Here is a 17,547-nt window from a genome sequence, read left to right as displayed (position 1 = left end):
ATAGACCCGAAAGTCTGTGCAACGAAAAAGTACCGTCTCACCACCAGGAATTTAACCCTGGATCTTCCAGTCCGTAGCCAGTTGCTCTACCAACTGATCTAATCAGCCGCCAGGAAATTATAGGCCTACTAGTTTACTAAAAATTATTACAAGTCTCTATTTAAAAGATTAAAATGGTAATTTATTCAAATAAAATCATTTGATAAATGAAACAATAATATATTTCCAAAATCGTTTGTATCTTACGGAAATTCACTGTTTTTACATAATACGGAAACAGAGCAAAATATGAAGATGCTATGTTTATGTTAAAACTTCACTCTTCCGTGGTCTTGTCGTTAACATGATCCGAGGTTCGCGGGTTCAAACTCGACCCGGGTCGATGGATCTTAAAGGGCGTGACTTCTTCCGAGAGAGAAATAAAACTGAGAGTCCCGTGTCGCAGTTTTTGCGGTACGTAAATAATTATGTTCACGATAGAGAGTTCCAGGTAAAAAAAGTTGTTGAAGTTTGCTGTTTTCCACCAAGTTACATAAATTAATGCATAAAATAGTGGGAATGGGGCTGCCCCTGCAGTGCGGTTTACACAGTCGAAACCAGTGTGTGAAATTATGCTGAGAAATTTTTGCTAGGAAATAGGCCGAAATCAGGGCTGAACAAACCAGAGCGTAGCGTGAAAGAAAGTGTGTAAATGATCTGCCGAAAACAGAGCCAAAAACGAAAAAGAGTAGACTGAAACAAGTAGGTAATGCAGGGCAAGTAACTATCATTTTTAAATTCTGAACAGGATTGAGTATAAGGGCTGGTTCACAATAAACGGGAATGGAAACTAGAACGAGAACGGAAATAATGTTAAAATGTATTTAACAATTTTTCCGTTCTCGTTATCGTTTCGGGTTTATTGTGAACCAGCCTTAACACTATAAAGGCTAGTTCACAATAAACCCGAAACGAGAACGAGAAGGGAAAGAATTGTTAAAATGTATTTAAATGTGAGCATTCACAATTAACGAGAAGCTTCCCGGAGCCCGGGAACGTGAGACTGCCCAAGTTTCAACTTTGCAATTCTCGTTTCCTATCACAGCCTACTAGATTCATTCTATTGCCATGATAAAGGTATCTGATCGTCGTATATTTTTTAGCAAGGAGGCCATGATATAATTTCTTCTTCACGCTTACTTACTGGCTTTTAAGGAACCCGGAGGTTCATTGCCGCCCTCACATAAGCCCGCCATTGATCCCTATTCTGACCAAGATTAATCCAGTCTCTACCATCATATCCCACCTCCCTCAAATCCATTTTAATATTATCTTCCCATCTACATCTCGGCCTCCCCAAAGGTCTTTTTCCCTCCGGTCTCCCAACTAACACTCTTCTTCTTCATGCATCGTTTCTAACTCGAAAATTCAGTAGAATCACTTTCAATATATGCTACGTGTATACGTGACCATATTACCACGTGAATCGAATTCATAAATATTCTGCGTCATAAATCTGAAATTGGTTAACATGTGTTTATGTTGGCTGGTTTTTTTCTCATTAGAGAACCATCATTGGTTAATTATACACATCGACTTCATATATAGTTATTGACATACATATCGATATGCATAACCGTTTCCGTTCTCGGTTTATTGTGAATCAAAACTCTTCACTTTCACGTCCTCAGTTTCCAAGTCTCGTTCTGGTTCTCGTTCCCGGCTTATTGTGGATCTTGCTTTTTCGGGTGTGACTCAGTTACAATTATATTTATATAACAATTTGTAATGTACGAGTATTTGAGTATGAGATTGGTAATCAATTTCGAATTTTGAAGAATATTCATACACGAGTATTACAATAGTATTGTAAAATCTTTGTTAATGTATGTAATTTTTGCTTACAACAATAAACTTATACTTAAATGTAGCCATAATGCATAGTCTCTCATTGTACATACAAACGTTTAAAAATATTACTATACATTTATAGCTGCACTGCATTCACTTTGCTGCGCATAGAGACTACACGCTCACTTTTCATTTATTTTTTCGAAAATTACAACTTTTTTCCTACAAGTTTACTTCAGAACCCATTTTAAATCTAATTTAATACTTTTGATGCTTATTTTACGTGCCTAGGATAGAGGTGTTTTTTTCTTCCAAAATCCAGTTCTAATGATAAATAATTAATGTATGCCATCTTCAAGACATCGATGTCTTTAGTACTACTAGTTTGCAAATACTAGCTCTCTTCTTTCCAAATTCCGTCCTAAATGCCAACTACTAACATCCTATCAAGCTCAGTGGTATCGAATCTCGTTTGTATTTGGAATGGAATAAAAATGTTCCATAAATAGAACGGAACGGCACATAAAATTACGTGCTTCAGAAACAGTATAAATGTACGTAGACTATATATCGGCAGCTATTGTATAGAACAATAACACTTTGTGTGTTTGTTCAGTATTCTGTAGAAAGCATACACATGGCTCGTATATGCGAAGGATGTCATAAAATGAAACTAATAAGGTTCGCGTCGTATTTTAACTGAACGTTGCGAGAGTATGTAAGTGACCATTAAATGTGGTGTATTATGCTCCAGGACGCTACACATGTGCGAAAGCCTGCAGCTTTAATGTTGAGTTGAAGCAGAAACAGAAACTGCAGGTTCGAATCGCGCTTAAGGCATCAATCAATATTATTCCGTTGCCCAAGTGATGCTGTAACATTAGGTGTAGGCCTACATCCGGTGTAGTGTTGACATCAATTAATGGGGTTCTTACGATGTGCACTCTAAAATGGACTAATCTTGAAAAGATAACTTCAAATGTGAACTTACGCGGAGTATTCTAGAAGACTAGCCTTGGAATGAAAAAGAAGAAAGAAACGACAGAAAATTGAACTGCACAAATTATCACTAATTTATGCAATTTTCGTCGACCTGGCTGGCGAGTTGGTATAGCGCTGGCCTTCTATGCCCAAGATTGCGGGTTCGACCCCGGGTCAGGTCGATGGCATTTAAGTGTGCTTAAATGCGGCAGGCTCATGTCAGTAGATTTACTGGCATGTAAAAGAACTCCTACGGGACAAAATTCCGGCATATCCGGCGACGTTGATATAACCTCTGCAGTTGCGAGCTTCGTTAAATAAACCATAACATTTAACATAATATGCAATTTTCCTTCCATAATGTGTTACATATTTTAGTTTCTAGCTTGAATGAAATCTAAAGACAGGTTTTTATCTCTCACCCTCATATATCATTTCTTCATAGGGTTCTGCCCAAGGGCAGATCTTTCACTGCAAACCCAGCATTCTTCAGTCTGCTATTTTCTGCCTTCCTCTTTGTCTCCGCATATGATACATATATCTTAATCTCGTCTATCACCTGATATCCTCTTCTGCAACGAACTCTTCTTCCGTTTACCACTTCTTCCAGTACATACTTCAGTAGGCAGTTTCTTCTCAACCAGTGTCCCAGCCAGTTCCTTTTCCTCTTTCTAATAAATTTCAGCATAATTCTTTCTTGATCCACTCTTTCCAACACGGCTTCGTTTCTTACTTCTATTATTCGCTTCTCTTCATTTCGTCCAAATGTCCATGTTCCTGTCCCATACAATGCTACACTCCACACAAATTACTTCACTAGTCTCTTCCTTAGTTCTTTACACACACACGCACACGCGCACACACGAACACACGCACACGCACACTATGTGTTTCAGACCACCCGTATCAGCCTTTTTTCTCGAAAACTATATGATACTGGTCGTTCATTAAAAAAAATGGTAACTGAAATCTATGTAAAGAATCGATTGATGGTAGTGCCATTTCCCGTAATAAACCGGTAGTAGGGGTACCTATGGTCAACTTCGAAATTTCAAATGAGAACATGGGTCATTGAAGGTACCATTCGAAACTACTTTTAAAAAGAAACAACTTTTACTGAAACTTTTTTTCTAACTTTTATTGTTTACTCACAAAGCAACAAAAATGGTATCTCCTGAGAAATGTTGTGTGATGTTTATATACGTACTCTCTTCATAGTAAGTATTCAAAATGTTCACCACCCTGTGCTAAACAATGTTCTGATTTCCTCCTAACAGCCGTGACTGCACGGAGAAATTCAGCACACCTGAGAAACCCACAGGCTTCTCTAGTTATTTGTTTCATGCCTTCTCTAGTTGTTGAACGCACCTGGTAGACTATATCTTTAATTCTCTCCTACAAGAAGAAGTAATTTGGAGCGAAGTCAGGAGATCGGGCTGGCCAAGCTACTGGTCCTCCTCGTCCAATCTACCCTAGGGGAAATAAGCGATTAATAACTATCCGAACCCTATGTGGAAAGTGAGCCGGACAGCCACCTTGTTAAGCCACATCGTTAACGGAAGCGTAAGGGGAACATCATGAAGCAACTGGTGCTAAATGTTTTGGAGGAAGCGTGCGTTCTACCATTCAAGTTCTCCTCAAACAAGTATGGTCCTGTGACATGGTGTCCGAGCAGCCCACATCATGTGTTGAGGCTCCACATGTGCTGGTAATCCACTTCGCGTAGCCAGTTTGGATTAACCGAAGACCAGTAATGGGCATTGTAGAGATTCGCCTGACCTTACTTTCGAAAGTTGCCTCATCAGTCCACAGAATTCCGAGCTCGAAATCACGGCGTATTTAGATACCTGTTGCAGAAATCAACACGAGTCTGGAAGTCATGTTCCCCAAATTCCTGACGGAGATGAATATGGTATGAAATTTGTTCTCTTTGAGAATTCTAAACACTGTACTAAGGTGCAATCCTGACTCACGGGCAATCCTTCTTGTGGAGTCATGAATTTAACTATCACCGCAGCGAGAACATCGGCAGCTTCTTTCTCATTCCTCACAGGTCGTCTGATACGCCTATCCTTGTTGTTTCGGCTGCACCAAGCCATTTGTATGCACACGCTTTGCAAGATGCTGGAAACATTGTACGAATGATGGGTGCGCAATGGATATCTCTCTGCGTAAACATGTGCCGTTTTACCTGCAATTCCGATGACATTCCCCAAGTATCATCAACATATCGAATGCTTCATTTGAATGACATTTTCCAAATAGCAAACCCAAAGGGAGACGGCGTGACATGGACGAATAAACAAAATTCACTGTTATGCAAAATAAAAGACATGGAAAATGACTTAGTTTCAAAACCTGCAGTGTTTACAATTATGCTGTGTCTACTACCGGTACAGTAGGTACATAAACAACATACAGCATTTCTCAGAAGATGGGCTACCATTTTTGTTGCTTTGTGAATAAACAATAGAAGTTAGAAAAAAAAATCAATAAAAGTTGTTTCTTTTTAAAAGTAGCTTTCAATGGTACCTTCAATGATCAGTCGAATCCTTACATAGGTTCTGGTAATCGAAATTTTTTTATGAACAACCTATATTAAATAGTTTTCGAGAAAAAAAGGCTGATACGAGTGGTCTGAAACACCTGGTATATATATATATATATATATATATATATATATATAATGTTTTATTTAACGACACTTGCAACAGCCGAGGTTATGTCAGCGTCGCCAGTGTGCAGGAATTTTGTCCCGCAGGCGTTCTTTTACATGACAGTCGACCTGGCCCAGGATCGAACCCGCAACCTCGGGCATAGAAGTCCAGCGCTATATCAACTATGTCAACCAGGACATATATATAAACAAGTTTGCAATAACAACTATTTTTATTCCTACCAGTCGGCCTGGGTGGCACAGTCGGTAGTGCTGACCTTCTGTGCTCGAGGGTGCGGGTTCAACCCCGGCCCAGGTCGATGGCAAAATTCCGGCACACCGACGACGCTGATGTAACCTCGGCAGTTGCGAGCGTCGTTAAATAAAACATCATTTCATTTCATTTTATTCCAACCATAATTGAGTAATTTTAACCATTTAATTCCCTATTCAATCAATTCAGTAAAGTTTAAAGAATGAACAAACGTAATTATTACTATGCAATTGTAAGTCATTAATTCAATAGTGTATATTATCTTTTTACTATTGTTCATTGTTTTCAAATCATATATTTAATCTGTAATAAAGAAATGTGCATTACGTAATTTACGCAACCAATTCTGGTCCCAAGTCCCTTCGTCCTGTCGGTCTACGTTTGTTTGGTGTTAGTAATGTCTATAAATTCTTAACATACGTTCCTTCCATTGGTCTCAATATTTCATCATTTCATCATCTCAATTAAAACCATTTTTTCCCAAATGCAGTCACTCCTTACATCAGTAATGGCAAATAGTGCAAAATATGAGAAGCTGTCCTGTGCACGTCTGTGCGTCACACTACATAAAACTTAGTACTGTTGTGTTTAGATAGCTTGGCCGGTGTTATGCGCGAACATTTGAGTAAGGGTGGTGTGGAGTGAGTCAGTTTCTCAGCATATTCAATGAAGCTGGAGAGAAAAGGAGAACTGCATGCGTGCTGACGTAAGTAATAGCTGTGTTGAAAAACATTCGTCACGTACTTGCACTTCATGGGCAATCACAGTTTTTGCACTCACTGCTATCCAAACATTTGTACTTAGCACAATGCTGTATTCAATTTTCACTCTTCCGTTCACAATAAAATACACTACAATGTTCTTTATTGGTTTCATTACGGTACTAATGTTTTTTTGTAATAGTATACTACGCACTTTGCACGAGGAAAAGAAGTGCACTCTACAAGAGTTGCACAGCGACTAACCCATACGCCCATTTTTTTCCCCTTGACAGTACCAAATGGACTTGTCTGGTTTACTGCGCATAAAGTTATGACTAAAGCCCGAAAGAGCAACAGACTATCTTGTATGGAAAAAAAAAAGGATATGAAAAATGATGTCAAACGGCATTACAAGGTCATATAATTCGGTATTGTATGACTGTACAGCGGAGGCCCAACTCTACAGCGGTGGCCCAACTCTACTCAACGTGAAGAGAGAAAAAGAACATTTTTATTGAATTCAAAAACGTCATTGCAACAACAAGCATAGTGGAAATTTATTTTATGTAAAAATTGAATGCGAATATTAATTATCAATATCAATATTAGGGATATAAATTTTCGAAACTATGATTTTAATTCAAACTGTGTTTTAAAGTCCATCGGTAGTGAGAATAGGACTCCATGTAACCCCTCTCAATATAGGCTACACCAGTCTGTGGTGCGGAAATGCACGTTTCATTCATAACATTTAGTAAATTGACAAACATTCTGCAAGATGGCGGAGGACTGGCAGTGGGCATTTTAAGAGTCTTGTATTTTATAGGCCTACACATTCAGGTATCAACGCAGCTAAGAATCGGTTTAGTTCCATCATTGGCGGCTGATTGGCTGGGGAAGTGAGGCCGGGCCCCAGTCACTTGGCTTCCTTAAACTCAAATGTGTTTTTAGTAGTATATAATATCGCACCTCCAGTAAAATAGTCGTATGTCGAAAATCACATATTACTTTCATAAATTATTTTCAGCTCTATTTTACTGGTTGAAGGTACGACATTCTAACAATAAAATAATGAATTATCAAAGATTTCTGTAAATATTTATTAAAATATTTTACAGCAGTACTTTAGTAGGTTACAAATCACAATTTTCGAGTTACGACAGCATTTTACTTGGAGTGCTACACATGATATTATGTCATTTGAATAAAGCATATTACGTTGTTATAAGTATTAGAAAACTTTTTGGTGTATGTAGATCTGTCTTGCACTAAAATTTATTCCTGAGGTCCGAAATGTTTTGGCCGAGTCTGACTTCTGAATTTCGTATGTTTCCACGGGTTTTGAGATTGCACTCGGAAAGTTGGAAATAAGGCACATTTCTTGTGGCCTCGTGGCCTAGCAAATATTCTCCCACCCATCAAACTTCACTTCTCCCATTCAGAACCCGGTCTTTCGTCAATGCCGGTCTGAAGGGTGGGATGGAGTGAGAATAGCAGTGTTGACTCGTCTTACTAAATCAGCCATAAATAACGTGAAAATTCTCGCTGTCTAGCAGGCACGAGCCCATACTGTTCTGCCTTAGTTTATGATTTATGCGTGGGTGTTGTACCATTGTACTTCGTAGTACAGTAGTGAGTGTGATCCAGTATTATATGTTTCGGGAAAATAGAAACCGAAAGAGATGCGAGAAATAATGATAATTATAATTATAATTAATTAATTGTTAGAGTAACCTTTTTCAAGAGGAAACAATAGTGAAAGAAGAGAAGTTTATTTACAAGACAGACCTACGCCATTACTGACAATTTTTCAGAAAGATAATCTTAAAATGCGAGCTTTTAATACATCCTGGTATTGGCAACATAAATGGTTCTTCGGTAATGTGATGCGAAATAAACTTTTCTGTTGGCCGTGCTTGCTCCTGTCAAAAAAAAAAAAATGAGAGAGAGAGAGAGAGCAGTCTGGTCTACTGGTGGCTTCAGCGATCTGAAAAAATATTTCCAGGGGAATTTCAGCACATGATTCTTCAGCTGAGCATAATATGAGTTATTTTATAAAAAATAAACAATTAATGAAGGCGCTCACTTAGCGGAACAGATCCGTACGGAGAGTTTCGGAATATTTTTGCATTATTTTAAATGGAGCATCACCCACTTGGCCGTATCGCTTCTGTCCGCATGACCGGATTCCGTCCAGAATTCTGGTCAGAGAATTTTAAACGGATTTCCGTACGGTCCAAAATCGAAATAAATACTGTCATGGCAAATATATCGATTTCAAGGCCTCCAATAGCGGTAATGTTGAAGGTATAATGAAATGGATGACGCGAAGTTTATTTTATTAAGAAGTTCAACAGTATGAAAAACTTTATAATTTATGAAATTAAAATTACAGCAATGTAATAAATGGAGAAAGAACATATGGGGCTAGATTCGGAAAATACTAAATTAACCAGGTATGTTCTTCATAGTCTATTTATATTACAGAACTTGGCATGGGAATGTGTAGGAGCACATTTTTGTGGTGACGACTTATTTTACTTCTCTGACACTGAAGACACATACAAGCCCACAGCATAATTTCTTTATTCATTCTAGGCCAAACAAACTTGCGCTGTATAAGTTTCTTAGTTGCTTTACCGCTAGGGTGAGACAGGTTGTGAATGTTATCGAAAACTTTCTTGCGAAGACAAGGTAGAATGTAAGGTCGAATGACTTGCGTCGAAACATCACAATAAATGTCTTCCTCTGATTCAGTCAGCGGAATTTTTGTTAATTGTAAGCTGGTCGAATCAGATTGAAGATGATGTTGAAGTTCATCAGCAGCCTGTGCAGACATGAGTTCATCTGCAGATATTAGCGTCGGCATGTCTATTGCACCTATACGTGACAAACAGTCTGCTACAATGTTGTCTGCACTCTTAACGTGGACGATTTGCGTCGTAAATTGACTAATGAAATCCAAGTGACGGAGCTGCCTAGGTGAAGCTTTGTCTGCACTTTGATTAAAAGCGTGAATCAATGGTTTGTGATCAGTTACAATAATCAGTCTTGAGTACATGTTGGGATCTGGGTTCTGAATTCACGACTGGCCTACGTCTGTCTTCATTACACAACGGAGTGGGCCATGAAAATTTTAACTCTCCTTGGCAACGGTTTGTTGTTAATTGATTTGTATCTTTCTTACTAGAAATAAAATTATTCCTGAGCTTGATTTACTTATTATATCGGAATTTTGCTTGATCTCGAGTAATCCCTGCGAAACAGAGCATTTTCCACCACTGCAAACCACAGACCTGAATCGTCCTTGTAGAATGGAGGTGGCTTCTCAATACGTTGTGCACACACGACTGTCACCACTACCAGTTGGTAAAGAACTTTGCTCTGTATCTTCGTGTATGTTCGCCGCTTCCATTACGTCGGGGTCATCAATTTTGAATTCAATATAATAAGTAAATCAAACTCAGGAACAGTTTTATTTCTAGTAAGAAAGATACAAATCAATTAACAACAAACCGTTGCCAAGGAGAGCTAAAATTTTCATGGCCCACTCCGTTGTGTAATGAACATAGACGTAGGCCAGTCGTGAATTCAGAACTCAGAGCCCTACACACTACAATGAAATAATGCACTCTAGTGGTAAATTACAATACCATAAAGGTAAAAGGTAAAGGTATACCTTATTTTATTTCAAGGAGTGCAGTTCGGTGGCTCCTTTGAACACCCATTTACAGATTTATGACTTTCTACACAACAGCTCTGACAATTCCATCCTGTCCCCTAGTCCCAACATTGCACAGTTGTCACAATCCTGATGACCTTCGAAATTATGCAGTGAAACTGACGGGATTCTTGGAATTCGGAAACGATGCGGCAACTCTGCCTCCACGTGGATTTGACGGGCACCTGTCAATTCTTCTGAACGGGGGTTGTGATTGGTTACTAACAAGAGAAGACAAGATATCCGTCATAGTAAGGAAGACATTTATTTATGACAACCAATTAGTAGGGGGCAGTAGAAGGTCTGTCGGCAAAGTCCTTTCTATGAAACTGCACTCCATGAAAAAAAATAAAGTATATCCCCGTAACATGCCATGAAGGCACTTGGGGGGCATGGAGGTAGAGCCCCATGCTTTCCATGACCTCGGCACTAGAATGAGGTGGTGTAGTCGGCACCACGCTCTGACCGCCTTTTACCCCCGGGAAAGACCCGGTACTCAATTTTATAGGAGGCTGAGTGAACCTCGGGGCCGTTCTGAAAGTTTGGCAAAGAGAAAAGATCCTGCCACCACCTGGGATCGAACCCCGGACCTTCCAGTCCGTAGCCAGCTGCTCTACCAACTGAGCTACCCGGCCGTCCAACTACAATACCATTTGATGATTAATTCGGAAATGCGGACAAGTGAGCAATACTATAATAAAAATCCGAACGCAACCAACGATTTTTTTCCGGTAAGTGAGCACCTACCTTTACTGAAACAAACACTCAGCATAACTTATTTGGTGAGTGACATTATTTTTCATTATTTTTCATTAATAATAATAATAATAATAATAATAATAATAATACAAATGAACATTTTGCATGGGAGGTACTACTTACACTAGTTACATCAGGCCTCAACGAGGATTTCGAATTACATTTAGTTTAAGTTTGTTAAACCATCGTTAATAATGCCTACTTAGTCAATATTTCTGTATTTTTTATTTTTACATGTTCCAGAGTGAAGAACTAACTTGTGGTATTTCTGTTGAGGATAGATTGTATGTTAGTTACGTACGATCTTTCTCATAAATTGGCTAGCTGATCTTTCTCATCAGATGATTTGAAATCTCCTGCACAACGCTTGAGTTCTAATGTTGTTCCGAAATACCAAACTATAAGTCTGTTGCGAAACATTGCAGCCAGCAAGGTTCAGAATCTTACGAAGGACTCAGACCTGCAATTCAGAGTTGCTTGCGAAGACTTTGTACTGGCAGCGGATATCATCCGTTATTTAAAATATAAAAACGTATAATATTTTTTCTTCAGTTTAAAGTAAATGATATGTTGTGTCATTACTACTATTGCAATGTAATTATTACTGAATCGGTGTATGTTATTTGTAAAATGTGTTTATTTTTATACAAGACCGATACCTAAAGCGAGTTATTCTCCAGAACACATTGGTAGAGGAAAATTTAGTGGTCATCTGTATTTATCGGCGCTATACGCCAATAAGACAGTTATTGATACTGTGCACTCTGCCGATTTCTTGCACATTACGCCATCTATGTGCTCTCCAGGCTGACATGGCTGTCTCACATGACTGTGTAAGGATTATCCAACATTCCGTCACAAGAATCTCATTTTTAGTTGCAATTCTTTTTTAAACTGCTGGCAATATTCGGTTTACGCTTCTGCTTATGAACGGATAAGGTAGCCCCTTCACGTTATGGTGATTTATGAGTTTCTGATTTCAAAGATTACATATGTTCTCCACATGGAAATTTATCGAGTTTCCTTATTCTAACTTAATTAGTTCTGTAAGTGGTTCGTGAAGTTTAATCATAGAGGAATCAGTTACGAAAAGTCAAATCTCAAATAGAAATTTGAATTCTAGAATGTAAAAAATTAAGCATTGAATATGTATAACAAATCAAGTAATGAAATAAAATTCAACGAGCAAGCGAAAACAAAGATTATATAAAAATATTTTCACAGGAAATACAGTATCCCAGAGCCATCCCCTCCAACAGCTGCCACTGCAATAATAGCCTAGAATCCTAGACAATTAAAACCATTAACTTGTTCAACAACCTTATCAATAAGAATAGTCTTGATTTTTTTATGCTCACTGTCTTCACAAGTCGTTAGTTCAGTTTTCGTTGTTAGTAGGGATACCATAAATGCATATATCAAAATCCACTCATGTTCCGGAATTCTTCACGGGTACAATAAAATTACCTACATTATAATACTGTACTAGTAAGTATGTAATTCTACGTACAACTTGAAACCGCTTCTAGAATTACATACCATCTGACCTTCGTCAACGCACATTAAACCGGTTTCACAGTCACATGCATTAAGTGCGTCTTCTAACAACTTCCGAGACTGCAGTGAAGAAAAGATTGTCCGTATTATGCACTGTATCTTAATAACATCCGTAATTTGTCGTCAAGGATTCAGGTCAAATTCAGTACGTTCCATTTCCAGGACTGTGGGAATCGGCAGCAAATAATAGGCCTCCTTACTTGCAGAATGCTGGCTTCCCCCTACCCTACATTTTTTTTAAACAATATGAATATTCGTTGTTTGGACATTTGAATAGTATACGAGAAGATTCCAAACCAAATGGACGTCGTTTCTATTACCAGCAGATCCTGTTGATTTGTAGAAATATTTAAGCCAATGGCGCAGGTTGACAATATCATTCAATCTTATCTCAACTTTCCGGTGACCACTAATAAGATTCTTACGTTTCGGCTTCTTTACACTTCTGCATAGTGTGTTCATGTGACAGGCTCTAACCTATTTATCAAGAGCTATTTGGTTGTAGCAAACCGTCTTAGATAGTTTCAGTCAGCCTGAAACAGTTTTGTTTACCGCAGTGTGAGACCAGCTAAAAATTCGTTTCCACAATTTCACCTAGCTCCGCAAAATTGTTGTCATTTGTTAGATCTAGTTGACGTGCAAAGTTGTAATAATAAGCCTGTAATTTCAGGACTGACATCCCTAGTTACTAATACTACTGTCTAGAAAAAGTGAGAATTTTAATCTCCTCCAAGGACCTATTCCACAAAGGTATGGTATTGTACATTATAAGTAAATTCTTTAGTAAGTAATACAAATACCAGTTTCTGTTCCAAAGATTTTTCTACAGTCATACTTTACCACTCCATACTTACGAATTACCAGTAAAGTTTCGTGATTCCGTTCTACAAAAGTACTAATATTTATAACTTCCTAGTGAATTCTCAAGTATTCTCTACCAATGAAAGGAGACTAATACATACATGTACTAGTGCTATTTAAATATATCTATTTAATAATATTAAGATATAGGTTAAACTAACGTTGAAGTAGTTCCCTTCCTCTTTCGCTTATACACTTTGCATATATGAATCTGTGACAGGTTAGGTTTGGTTAGTTCAGGCTTTCCTTATGCCTTGCATATATGTATACTATCAACTGCATCTTCACAAAAAAAAAATCCCTTATAAAAATCAAAGATTTTCACTTCTGAAATCACAGGAGCTCAGGTTCACCAAGATATGATAAATATGTGGTCTAGAATATCTTTTCTTGCTTCTATTTCCTTCAAAAGAAACAATTTATTCTCCTCCGACACCATTTCAATAATTTTGAATAGTTCGCAATTTCGTAACAATTAATTTTGGAGGGTGAAGACCGTATTAGCGGCATCTGTTGGCTAATATGGTAAACTATCGCGAAGCGTTATGTGGATATCGCGGAAGAACGTGATGATAATAATATGGAAGTAATGTTTTATTATTAAAGTAGAAAACTAACATAAGTAGCATTGCAGGGTTACGAAATTTATAGAAATATTACAACACTACGAATTTTTGTTGTATAACCTAACCAGTTTACGATGAAAGAGTAATGGAACGGAGAAAAATTCTCTCCGGCGACGGAATTTGAACCCGGATTTTCAGCTCTACGTGCTGATGCTTTATCCACTAAGCCACACCGGATACCACCCCCGGCGTCGGACAGAATTGTCTCAGATTAAGCTCCAACTCTTGGGTTCCCTCTAGTGGCCGCCCTCTGCACTACGTCATAGATGTCTATGATCGTAGGACCGAAGTCCACACATGTGCTGAGGTGCACTCGTTTCATCGTATGATGACGCAGAATATCTGCATGGAAATATCATATGTACTTCGGTACATTAAAATAATATGTATGATATGCGTAAATCACTTCGTGATTTAAGACGGCGCTTATTCCGTCGGATCCCGGCCAACTAGTCACTCATAACGAGTGCACCTCAGCACATGTGTGGACTTCGGTCCTACGTTCATAGACATCTATGACGTAGTGCAGTGGGCGGCCACTAGAGGGAACCCAAGAGTTGGAGCTTAATCTGAGACAATTCTGTCCGACGCCGGGGTGGTATCCGGTGTGGCTTAGTGGATAAAGCATCAGCACGTAGAGCTGAAAACCCGGGTTCAAATCCCGTCGCCGGAGAGAATTTTTCTCCGTTCCATTACTCTTTCATCGTATGATGACGCAGAATATCTGCATGGAAATATCATATGTACTTCAGTACATTAAAATAATATGTATAACCAGTTTACGATTAAGGAGACAAACATAATCCAATTAAAAGAGAGAAATACGAAGATAAACCCTGTGGGTCTCCATGGCCTGTAGTACGAATGGCTTTACCTCAGCGGTCATCAGCAAATTGCACTCTCGGGCTAGCGTCTCTTACCCGCAGGTCTCTTGCAACACCAACACCCGTGGCAGCTGGCGGGTATGCTGTCTCCCCATCCCTCCTGCACAACGGAGCATATTTTGTTGCACTCCTTGCACTCTACCCATTTCAGCGAGTACTGACCACTGCTTTACCTTATTAAATGGCAAAGGTTTCCCCTTTAAACGCTATGCACATCCTATCATGAGCAACATCAGAATGAGGTGATGTGGTCGGCACCACGCTCCGACCGCGTTTTACTCCTGGGAAATCATGATACTCAATTTGAAAGGAGGTTGAATGGACACCTAGACCGTTCTGGAAGTTTCAGCAACGAGAAAACTTCGCCTTCACCCGGAACCTTACAGTCCGCAGTCACTCTACCAACTGAGCTACTCGGCCACTACGGCCGCTAATTTTCGTATTCTCTTTATAATTCGGGGATGCTCGTGTAAAGGGGGTTAAGTTGATTTGGCTGAACTGGAATAAGTACAGATTTGAACTATCCACAATTACTTTTCTCTTGTGTTAAAGGGGTTAAGTCATTCTTTCATCTATGATGCAGTTACAGTGCTCCATATTTTGTGACAGAGGGGTTTTGTTCAGTACCAAGTGAGAGAAGTTTGCATACCTTACAATTTGACTTAACTCCCTTTACACGAGGACCCGCGAATTATTCATTTAATAAGCTTTATTTTTTCCACACTACATACATTAAGATGTCTGCGAATTTTGGATGTAATATGTTAAAATAAGTGATCCGAGAGAGATTTTGAGTGACTGATAATATTGATGACCAAGATCTTGATCCAAATTATCAAATATCTTAAGGTAAATGGCATGCCATAAAATCATTATTCTGGTACACCTCTATCAATCACACACTGAATGTTTTATTTGAATAGTGATATACCTCCACTGTCCCCCCTTTATCAGACATGTCCCACACAATATTCATGAACTCCAAGCGTAGAAAGACAGCTTAATCTCTGACAAGAAGGCATGAATTATTATTCTTCAAACATCCTGAATTTTCTGTACACATTTCACTTTAAGACCACATTATCTCGAAATCAATGTAAATGGAGGTGTACCATTACTAAAATAACTCCATCTTATATACGCTGAAAATCTTACTGTGCAACGAACTACATTAAACTAACGTCAAATATTACGACGTCTGATTTGTAATATGGGTTAGATGAGTTAAATGAGGGGATAGCTAAGTGATATTAAGCCGAGGTATGTGACAAGATTAGTGGGTTAGTCGAGTATTTAAGCGATATGAGGCCGCGGAATGTGAAAATTATTTAAGTACGTTTTCTCTCCCGTGTGTAGCGTTAGGGGATACCGGAGTTTCACCTGAAGTTAAATTTTCGAAAATATAATATTTGTTTTGAGTCATGATTTTATATCAGGCCTACATTTACTGTACGTAAGTTGCCTTTCCAATTTGACTCCGTGCAGACATAATACAAATATGTGTATCCTTTAGTTATGTTATCTCAAACAGTTCTAATTTATCAAGCGTTATGTGCATGCAGTATTAAATTTACGACACCTGACTTCACCAATAACATAGGATGAATGCAACACGTCTGAAGTTCTCGACTTTCGTACGCAACAAAAGGGAACACTCGTCGGATAACTATCTTAACCTTAGCATGAATAATAACTGGAATTTAAGTAATTGAATTCATGAATTCAAACCGCCTTCAACTGTAATGGGTTAACTCGTACGGCAAATAGAATGCCCCAAAGTACAATACAAACAGAGTTAATATGAAAACGTGTTTTTTTAATTTTTTTAACTCTGATTCATATCCACCTCAACTTTATGTCGTAGATATTAACCATTTTGATTCGTACGATAGTTAAAATTCCTCACAACACTATAAAAACGGTGCAGTAGTAATAAATCCTGATCATAAAATCAACCATAAACTTCTTGATTTATAACCAACATTCACTATTCAATTGCGAATTGTTTACAATCAAAGAAGCACTATATATTTTAGTCTGCAAACCCCAGACACACTTACATTATCTTCACAAAAATCTCTTTTCCTCTGTCCCAACGGTAACCGAAAATTACCACATTTGCAAACACCATGTATTCCTAAGACATGGGTACAATGTCGAAAACATTTGGATTTGATGACATCAAAACATGAATGAAAATGAACTAACAAATAAAGTTGTCAAAAAAAAAAAGCAGCATCCCTATCCTATATTATATTGTATACAAATAATAGGACTTCATGCCATTATGAAAATAAATCTATAACAATGAAAAGATAAGGGCTTCACGCGTAAGCAGTGAACTCCGATGCATAAGATTAAAATCGACGGACATCTTCTGAACTCGCTTTCTAAGTCGATGGGATTAAGTCCTTAATAGTACAACCAGTATTTCAACACAAAACTGACTCATGAATATCTTCTACTCAATTCTCATTCCCAGAACGTATTATAGTGTGCATTACCAGCATCATCATCAAGTACACCAAGTATTGGCCTACTGTTCGCAAGAGGGAGGGGGGGGGGAGTCCTAAATATCATTTCGAAACTACTAAACACAGCTCTTGCATGAAATTTGCTCATTTTTTCAAAGCTATAAATTGTACAAAAAAGTGTTGTAATGTGTACTTGGCTATTCATGCCAAATATAAAAAAAAA

General features: G+C 38.3%; 1 protein-coding gene across 6 annotated transcripts in view; it reads right to left on the bottom strand.

The window, feature by feature from the left end:
* Nucleotides 1-17,547, bottom strand: part of LOC138693213 (uncharacterized) — a 394,304-nt gene that overhangs the window by 356,079 nt on the left and 20,678 nt on the right. The gene's annotated exons all lie outside the window — the stretch shown is intronic.

The sequence above is a fragment of the Periplaneta americana genome, chromosome 17 (genome assembly GCF_040183065.1).
Source record: "Periplaneta americana isolate PAMFEO1 chromosome 17, P.americana_PAMFEO1_priV1, whole genome shotgun sequence".
Classification (NCBI taxonomy): domain Eukaryota; kingdom Metazoa; phylum Arthropoda; class Insecta; order Blattodea; family Blattidae; genus Periplaneta; species Periplaneta americana.
Note: the sequence above shows the minus strand (reverse complement) of the source record. Positions and strands in the feature narration are given on the sequence as shown.